The 8,590-nt window shown below is 42.0% G+C and overlaps 1 pseudogene; it reads right to left on the bottom strand.

Annotated features, from left to right (window-relative positions):
* Positions 1 to 845: 845 nt before the first annotated feature.
* On the bottom strand, positions 846 to 7,753 carry LOC112233647 (annotated as a pseudogene).
* Between the last annotated feature and the right edge of the window lie 837 nt (positions 7,754 to 8,590).

Raw genomic sequence — 8,590 nt, 5'->3', positions numbered from 1 at the left:
TCAGCTGTTAATCTGTTTGTATTTGGGCAGAAAGAGCCCAGGACCTTATTGGAAATCGAATTAAAGCCCTAGTGTAATCCTGCTGTATAGAAAACATGCAGAATGGGTATTACACTTCCATGCCAAGTGTAAATTCCAATCTGGTTTTCAGACAATTGAAATTCCAAAGTTATGATGACCTTTGAGACACTGAATGCGTGCGTTTATTACTGGAACACAAAAATAAGACAAACACAGGTGGGAAGCGCCACCCTAAATATGATAGTCAATCACTGTGCACTAAACAGATAGTTCTAAAGAAGGCATCACACAGCTAATTATTTAGCCCAGTGATAGGAAATGTCTCTGTGCCTTTCTGATCTTTCTGATCAGTCTGGATTGACTTTTGATTATGGGGCCTTAATCATGGCTAATCCTGAGATAGCATGCAAGCTTTAGGCCCGTAGGCCTTTTGTGTGTGCGTGTGTTCTGTATTGGACTTTGACATTGGAGAGGAGGTCTATTTTGGCTGTCGTGGGGAAGCCCAAAATGTCACCATGCATTCTCCTGAGGATCACTACTAATCTCTGAAAATCGCAGACTCTCAAATGAAATTAAAACTACATAGAGGTCCTGTCGGGTCTAAATTAAGCCTCAAAATCCATACTGTTTCGCTGACTAATGATTTGGATGATTGTTTTACACTTGTTTATACTGTTGCCTTGTTTGGCAAGATAATGACAACAACAAAAAAAGCTATCAAAAGTAGGCCTAATTAGATCACTGGAGGATATGTTAATGCAAAACAGATACAAGTGAATGTTAATGTTTTGTGTCACACTTTAAAACAACCCCAGAAACAGTTATACATGCACTTGCTTAATTTATTTTGTACTATAGTTCCACTAGGTTGTGCTACAGTCTATACATAAACAGAACCAGACATCCAGGCAGGCATCCAAGCAGGCACAAATCCTGGGTCTTCTAACCACTTTTGGGTCTTCTGCTCACTCAGATTCAGGCTGGTACATAAGATAAAAAATATGTAATACAAATGTTGTTTTTATTTTCCTTTTTTTTGGCAAATACTACACACATCAATCAATCAATGTGGTACTGAAATATATGAATACTTGTGTTTTTGTATCGTATCATACCTTCCCGGCATCCCTGCTCTTGGCTCTAATCTTGTTGAGCTGGGACTCTGCGATGTCAGCCCTCTCCTCTGCCTCCTCCAGGTCATGCTACATCTTTCTGCACTTAGTCAGGTTGGTGTTGGCCTGCTCTCCCTGGAACAACACCACCAGACCATAATACAAGAAGTCAGGGATTAACAATAACAACCAGGTACTTTCTCATTAGGTCATAGGTCATTGATCTAAGTTTACAGCTTCCTCAGCCTGACATTTGTAGGCCTTCACTTTCAACTGCAGCTTGTCCACCAGGTTCTGCAGCCTTTGGACAGTCTTCTTGACCTCTTCGGTCTGCAAGCAGAGATCAGCAGATCAATCAGTGAGGTAAAGGAAATTAGATCACTTCTAATTGAATCAGATTCCTCTGAACTCATTTCTCTACTACCTGGTAGATGAGCTTCTTGACTCCCCGCTCATATTTTCAGACTCCTTTCATGGCATCAGCTCCTCTTTTCTGCTCAGCCTCCAGTTCTAATTCCAGCTCACGCACCTGCCAGTGAGTGGATCACATCACAAGTAGTCAACACTTGATGAATAGTTTCAGGCTTCCTCTGGGATATGCTTCCATTATAGCAGCTAAAAAACAATGATTTCACTATGCCTCCAGCCTAGCAGCTCTGGGAGACAGCACCATCTGCCGGTATGTCATTAGATTAATCTAGAATATTTGAGTCCCATACTATGATAATCTTGTGAAAAGGGGATGGGTTACCAGAGCCTCCAGTTTCTGGAGCTGCTTCTTGCCTCCCTTCATGGCCAGGTTTTCAGCCTCATCCAGACGGAGCTGCAGGTCCTTGACTGTGACCTCCAGGTTCTTCGTCAATCCTCTCTACATGACCACTGGTGTCCTGCTCCTTCTTCAGTTCAGCCATCATGGCCACCTGTGTAGGAGAACATTTCATCACATCATATTGTTGTTGGTTTTACATGACATGAAGGTAAAATATTGTGAATCTTTGCTTGATATGACACAGCGATGGCTTTCTTGGCTTTCTCCTCTGTGTTCCTGGCCTCCTGGATGGCATCCTCCACTTCCCCTTGCAAGTTGACTGACATCTGCATCCAGATTTTTCTTGGTGTTGAGAAGACTGGTGTTCTGTTAAAGTATGGCATTGTAGATAATGTTATTAGATGTTACAATAGTGGCATGGGAAATCTATATAAACCTTGGCAAGGCTACATATTTGTGAGTATACCTGGGAATGCAGCAGCCACACTCTCTCACAGGCATCAGTCAGCTCCTGCTCAACCATCTTGCGGCTCCTCTCCGTCTGCTCCAGGGCAGCCCTTAGCTCCTCCACTTCGACCTGCATCAGGGAGCTCCTGTGCTCCACCATGGCTGCCTGCTCCCTCAGCTCTTCCTGGCTACGCAGAGCCTCATCCAGGTGCAGCTGGGCATCCTGAGGAGAGAAATAAACTCAACTTTATCATAAAGTTAATTAGTAAGACAGTATAGATTCATATTATGTAGAAATGCTTTGAATGCATTGCCTTGTGGTCTGCCTGGACGTTTCTCAGCTGTTTCAGGGCCTCAACAACCTGCCTGTTGGCTCAGCTGAACCTCCATCTCGTTGAGATCGGTCTCCATCTTCTTTTTGATCTTCAGGGCATCGTTTCTGCCGAGGGTCTCAGAGTCTAGGACCGACTGGATGGTGTCAACGACATGCTGGTTGTTTAGTTTGATTTGCTCCATCTCCTCCTCTTTCTTCGCCAGCCTCCTGTCCACCTCATCTTTGACCTGGGTTATCTCCGGCTGGATACAAAGGATCTTGGATTCTTCGTGTTCCAAAGAGGCCTGTGACAATGACAAAACAATATATGTTATTCATGCTGAAATTATTCCATTGATTATTGACATTTTCATATTTTAGGACATTTCTCCATTGGCATCAAACCTCGGCCTCCTCCAGAGCAGATTGGATCTCAGATTTCTCTGTTTGCTTCTTGTTCTTCTCCAGTTCATTGCTATTCTCACCAACTTGTTCCATCAAATCAGATATTTCCTCTGGAATAACATTAGTATCATAGTTAGTTACAGATCTGAAGTTTAAACCTGCAGAGACACAGACTATTGTCTAGTTAGCATACGTTGCAGGTTCTTGTTCTCTCTCTTCATTGCCTCCAGGTTCTCCAGACATTCCTCATAGGAGTTCTTTATTTTGAAGAGTTCAGTGCTGAGGGAACAAGACTCTTTCTGGGAACCTTCCAGCTCAGCTTGACTCTCCTCATACTTCTGCTTCCATTCAGCCACAATCTAAGGAGGGTTTGAAAGATATTAGTTATAGTTATCTTTGTTTGTTGGCACTATTGACTTAAGCTTCACGGTTGGTTTTGGATTGTTTATTGTTTTTGTCAGCGTCATCCTAAATAAAAAGGGAATATGTACACTCACCACGCTGCACCTTGGTCCAGTTCTTCCAACAGCCGTGACACCTTTACACCAAAAGATGGAAGTTGGTTATCATTTTTAAGCATGTGTAGTAGAGCTGTGTACTTTCTTTGACTTTTTTTTTACTCTTTAGAGGTCTAGATATGAATGAATTCTTCAAAGTAGAATTTTAAAACAAACCTTTGTTTCTTCTTCAAGCTGCCTATTCAGCTCTTCACTTTGTTGAGTGAATGATAACTTGGTCCTTGACATCTGAGAAAGTATCTTTCTCGTCAAGCCGGCGGGAAAACTTGCCTTTCAAATTAAAGTATTACAAGAACATTTGTTAGAACAGGCCCTCTTTAATTGTGGTCCAAGTGGTGGATTATTGCCAACTCAGCATGATGTATTTCCTACCATTCTCAGTTTGAAGTCTTGCTCTTTGAGTATTGAGATCAGTGAGCTGGCGAGTGTTCTCATCGTGTTTGGCCTTGTATTCGCACAGTTGGTCCTCCAGAGCATGACACATCTTCAAGTAATTTGCCTTAGAAAAATAATAAGCAATGTAATCTGTTTTCATGAATTAAAGTATGAATGCATATTTCTGTAATGGAATGAGATTGTTCTCAACCTTGTATTTGGACACTGATTCCATGTTGCTGACCAGACCATCAATCTCCATTTTGTCTTCACTCTTTTCTTTCTCCAGCTTCTGCTTGATACGCTGCAGATTGTCAATGTGCTCTCCCAGCTCTGCCACAGTGTCTGCGTGTTTCTTACGCAGGGCAGCAGAAGTAGCCTCATGGTGCAGAGTTGACTCCTCCAGGTCTCGTCTCAGTTTCTGAAACTCGGCCTCTCGCTTCTTGTTCACCTCAATCTGAGCAGTGGTGGCTCCACCAGCTTCTTCAAGCCTCTCGCTGATCTCCTCAAGTTCCCTGGAGAGATCAGACCTCTATTTCTCCACCTTAGCCCTGGCAGCACGTTCCGCCTCAATCTCCTCTTCCAGCTCCTCAGTAGAGGCCTGAAATAAAGTATTGAAGGAAACATTTTAAACACAAAAAGGGCTTAATCTTGAAGGCAATGTTTTCTCATTGAGTACCTGGAGCTCCCTGATCTCTTTCTGAGATTGAGCTGACGAACTTTGCTCGTCCTCAATTTTGGTGAGAAGCTGGCTGAACTCAGCCTTTCCTGCCAAGTCAAACCATATGATTAGAGTTTCTATCAAAATCACATGTACTAGAATATGAATGGATGAATAACTGAAGTGTTTATTGTACTTTTTCAGTTGATCCTCCAGCTGCTGCTTGTCGTTCTCCAGATCCATTGCAGATTCTTGTGTCAGTTTCAGATCCCCTTCAAGCTTTCTCTTTGACCTCTCAATATCAATCCGTATCTTTTTTTTCTTGCTCCAGAGAACGCTCAAGCTGTAAAACGAAGTAGGAAGTATGTTTAATAGTGAAACCTATCCAGAATAAAAGCTAATAAAGCTCAATGTTTAGACTTACATCATCCACTTGTTGCTCCAGCTTAACTTTGGCTTTGGTCAGAATGTTGACTTTGTCTTCCTCTGCCTGGAGGTCATCCAAGGCTTGCTGGTGGGTCTCTTGGGGGGCTTTCTTGTCCTTGGATAATTTTCCAATCGTCTCATCTAAACCTCACATTTCTTCTGTCAAATTTTTCACCTGAAGGTTTTTTGAAAAATGACACGTCAGTGAATGAAGGATCATACTTTTTTTCGAAAACAGACCCATACATGAAAGACATTCACCCTGTTTTCAGTGACATGTTTCTCCTTCTCCACTTTGGCCAGGGTGAGTTCCAGATCATCAATGTCCTTCTTCAGCTCAGAGCACTCATCCTCTATCTTCCTCTTCTTGGAAGTCAGTTCAGCATTGATTTCCTCCTCATCCTCCAGCCTCTCACCCAGCTCTTTGGCTTTGGTCTCCAGTTGGATCTTGTTCTTGATGAGGCCCTCACATCTTCCCTCTGCATCCATCAGACCTTCACTTTTCTGGGAAGAAAATGTCTCAAACAAAATATAATGTTCTGTTGATATTTTCTATTGCATCCTGATAACCTTGCTTTTTGATGTGATAAAATGACTCTGGATCTCTAGAGCAAGTCATCCAGTGTTGTAAGAACATTGTTCCCTATCCTTTGGCACTCAAGAACTATACTTACAGCCTGAACTTGCAGTCGCAGGTCATTCTTCTCCTGGAGCAGGGTCACCAATTTGGCCTCCAGCTCGTTCTTCTTGGTCTCTGCTTTGAACAGGTTGTCCTGGCACTTGCCAAAATCCTCTAGTCTAAAAAAAGTACAGTTTTATTGCTTCTTTAATCAGAACTAGTTTTCAGCTGAGCTAACATAATTGCAAAAAGGGTTTTCTAATGATCAATTAGCCTTTTAAAAGGATAAACTTGGATTAGCAAACACAAATGGAACACAGGAGTGATGGTTGCTGATAATGGGCCTCTGTACGCCTATATAGATATTCCATAGAAAATCTGACGTTTCAAGCTACAATAGTAATTTACAACATTAACAATGTCTACACTGTATTTTTGATCAATTTGATGTTATTTTAATGGAAAAAAGTGCTTTTCCTTCAAAAACAAGGACATATCTAAGTGACCCCAAACTTTTGAACGGTAGTATATATATATATTTTTATAATTAAATTAAAAGTTTCCACGATATTAGAGCAATTCTATCAGATATGTGAAGGGGAGTGAATAATGGTAGGAGGGAGGGAACAACTTTCTGGAGTGACATGCATCCCAGGTTTTTACCCTCAGCGCCATCCGATTCCGCCTGCTCCTCTCGCTGCTTCTGCTTGAACTTCATGATCCCATAATGCATCACAGCACCAGTCAGCTTGTAGATGCCAATCTACTTCTCTGAGGTGAATCCTAGGATGTCAATAGCACTCTAAAAGCACATCAGTGGACAGTGTTTTTTTAAATGAACGAAACAGAGCATTTGTAAGGGATCCTGATCAAATCAAGAATTAGGAGACAAATTCAACACATTTTCTGCAATTTCAGTTTGATTTAGCCCAAGTTTCTCTCCTTACGTCAGTAGACAGCAGTTCATCCCAGTCATTGATACTAGCCACAACAATTTCCCCTTGGCTGATCAACAGGAAGTCATAAGGGTTGGTGGTGATGAGAAGTGTACCTATGAGCTCAGGCTTCTTGTTGGACATGATCTGGTAGAAGATGTGGTAGCTCCTCTCTGCTGACAATTGGAATGTCGCCCTGGATTTTTCCAGGAGATCTGCCAAAGCAAAGAGAACATGTCTGTGCTGTGATTCATGTGTATGTCATCGTATAAAATAGATGTTTCTGAGCCAAATGTGGCATACAACTTACGGTTACACTTTATTTGGATAGTCTGTAGAGTATCTGCAGATGGACTATCAGACTTTCAACTAACAATCTACTAACCCAAAACCTAGCCCTAACCTTTGTCCTAACCCTAAACTTAACCCTTACCCTAACCTTAACCTTAACCATTTCCCTAACCCTTATTCTAAATCAAACCCCAACCCTAACCATAACCTTAGTAAGCAGCTGCTTATCAACAGTCTGTTGACAGTATGACCTGGAAAATCCGGACTATGCAAATAAAGTGTGACCCAACTTACAAGTCTCAAAATCAGCGGAAGCCAGTTTTCCTGTAGTACCAAAGTGAATTCTGATGAATTTTCCCTGAACAGAGAGAAAACAAGACGGTAATGACCTTGATGACTTAACAATGATGACAAATAAGTGGCACCATATGACATAGACAGAAATACTGATTTACAAAGCGAGAGGAGTTGGCGTTCCTAACGGTCTTGGCATTTCCAAAAGCCTCCAGCAGAGGGTTGGCTGAGATGATCTGGTCTTCCAGGATTCCCTACAGGTAAGATACAACAGACCAGTCAGCCAATCAAGTAACATTCATTCATTCAGTCATAAAGTACAGCAGATTCTCTGTCTGTTTAGAGACCTACTAAAGGCATGTTCTTTGTATAGCTGTCTGAACAGTGTTTCTTGAGAGGAAAATGAAGATGTTGAGTTCTACTTGCATGCATTTTGCCTGGACCCTCTTTCTGCTTGTCCCCATTTCCAGACACTGCGATGGTCGCAAAGTACTGGATGACACGCTGGGGGTTCACAGTCTTCCCTGCACCGGATTCTCCACTGAGAGAAACACAAAGCACATCCATTAAAAAAACACAATGTTTCTTCCTGTTGAAGAACTTAAGTCTGTTGATTTTCAAGTTCCAATACTTACGTGATCAAGATGGACTGGCACTCACTATCGAAATGAAAAGGAGCATCACAATCATGAGAAGAACATACTGCATATGAAGAGACGACAAACTAATAAATTACATTGAAGAACTTGAATCCTACCAGTCAGCATAAACTGATAGGCATTGTCGGAGATGGACAAGATGTGGAGTGGAGCTTCCTGATGTTTCTTCCCTCTATAGGCCACTACCACCTCCTGGTTGTAAACTGGTAACCACTTATAGGGATTCACAGTGACACAGAAAATCCCAGAGTAGGTCTGAAAACACAGAGTGATTGTAATATCCGTTTAAGGAGAGTTATGTGGAAAGGGTGAGCTTTGGAAACAAACTCAACTTCAGACAAAGCACAACCTTCACTCGTGTCAAATGTGACTCACATAGATCATCCTTGCTGCGTAATGCTCTTTGAGATTATACAACAGAGCAGCCTCATCGAAGTGGGTCATCAAGACTTCCTCTTCCTTCACTGTTACAGTCTATGTTTAGGAAGAAGAAATAGATACATTTCAGGAAAACACTCGATCTCGATTGTTTACATCTTTTTATTCACATGGCACTGTACTAGTTCAATTAGACTCAATGCTCCCGCTTTAGTCTTAAAGGTTGCTTTGCTGCCCTCTTTGCTTTGGAGAGTGCCTTTGACATACAGCACCTTAGGCTCAGACACAAACACAGCCGTCTTGGCATCAAAGGGTCTGTTCTGTGCTTCTATCCTCTCTCTATCAGACTTCCGGAGGTATGGGGAAG

The sequence above is a fragment of the Oncorhynchus tshawytscha genome, linkage group LG25 (genome assembly GCF_018296145.1).
Source record: "Oncorhynchus tshawytscha isolate Ot180627B linkage group LG25, Otsh_v2.0, whole genome shotgun sequence".
NCBI classification, from domain to species: Eukaryota; Metazoa; Chordata; class Actinopteri; order Salmoniformes; family Salmonidae; genus Oncorhynchus; species Oncorhynchus tshawytscha.
Note: the sequence above shows the minus strand (reverse complement) of the source record. Positions and strands in the feature narration are given on the sequence as shown.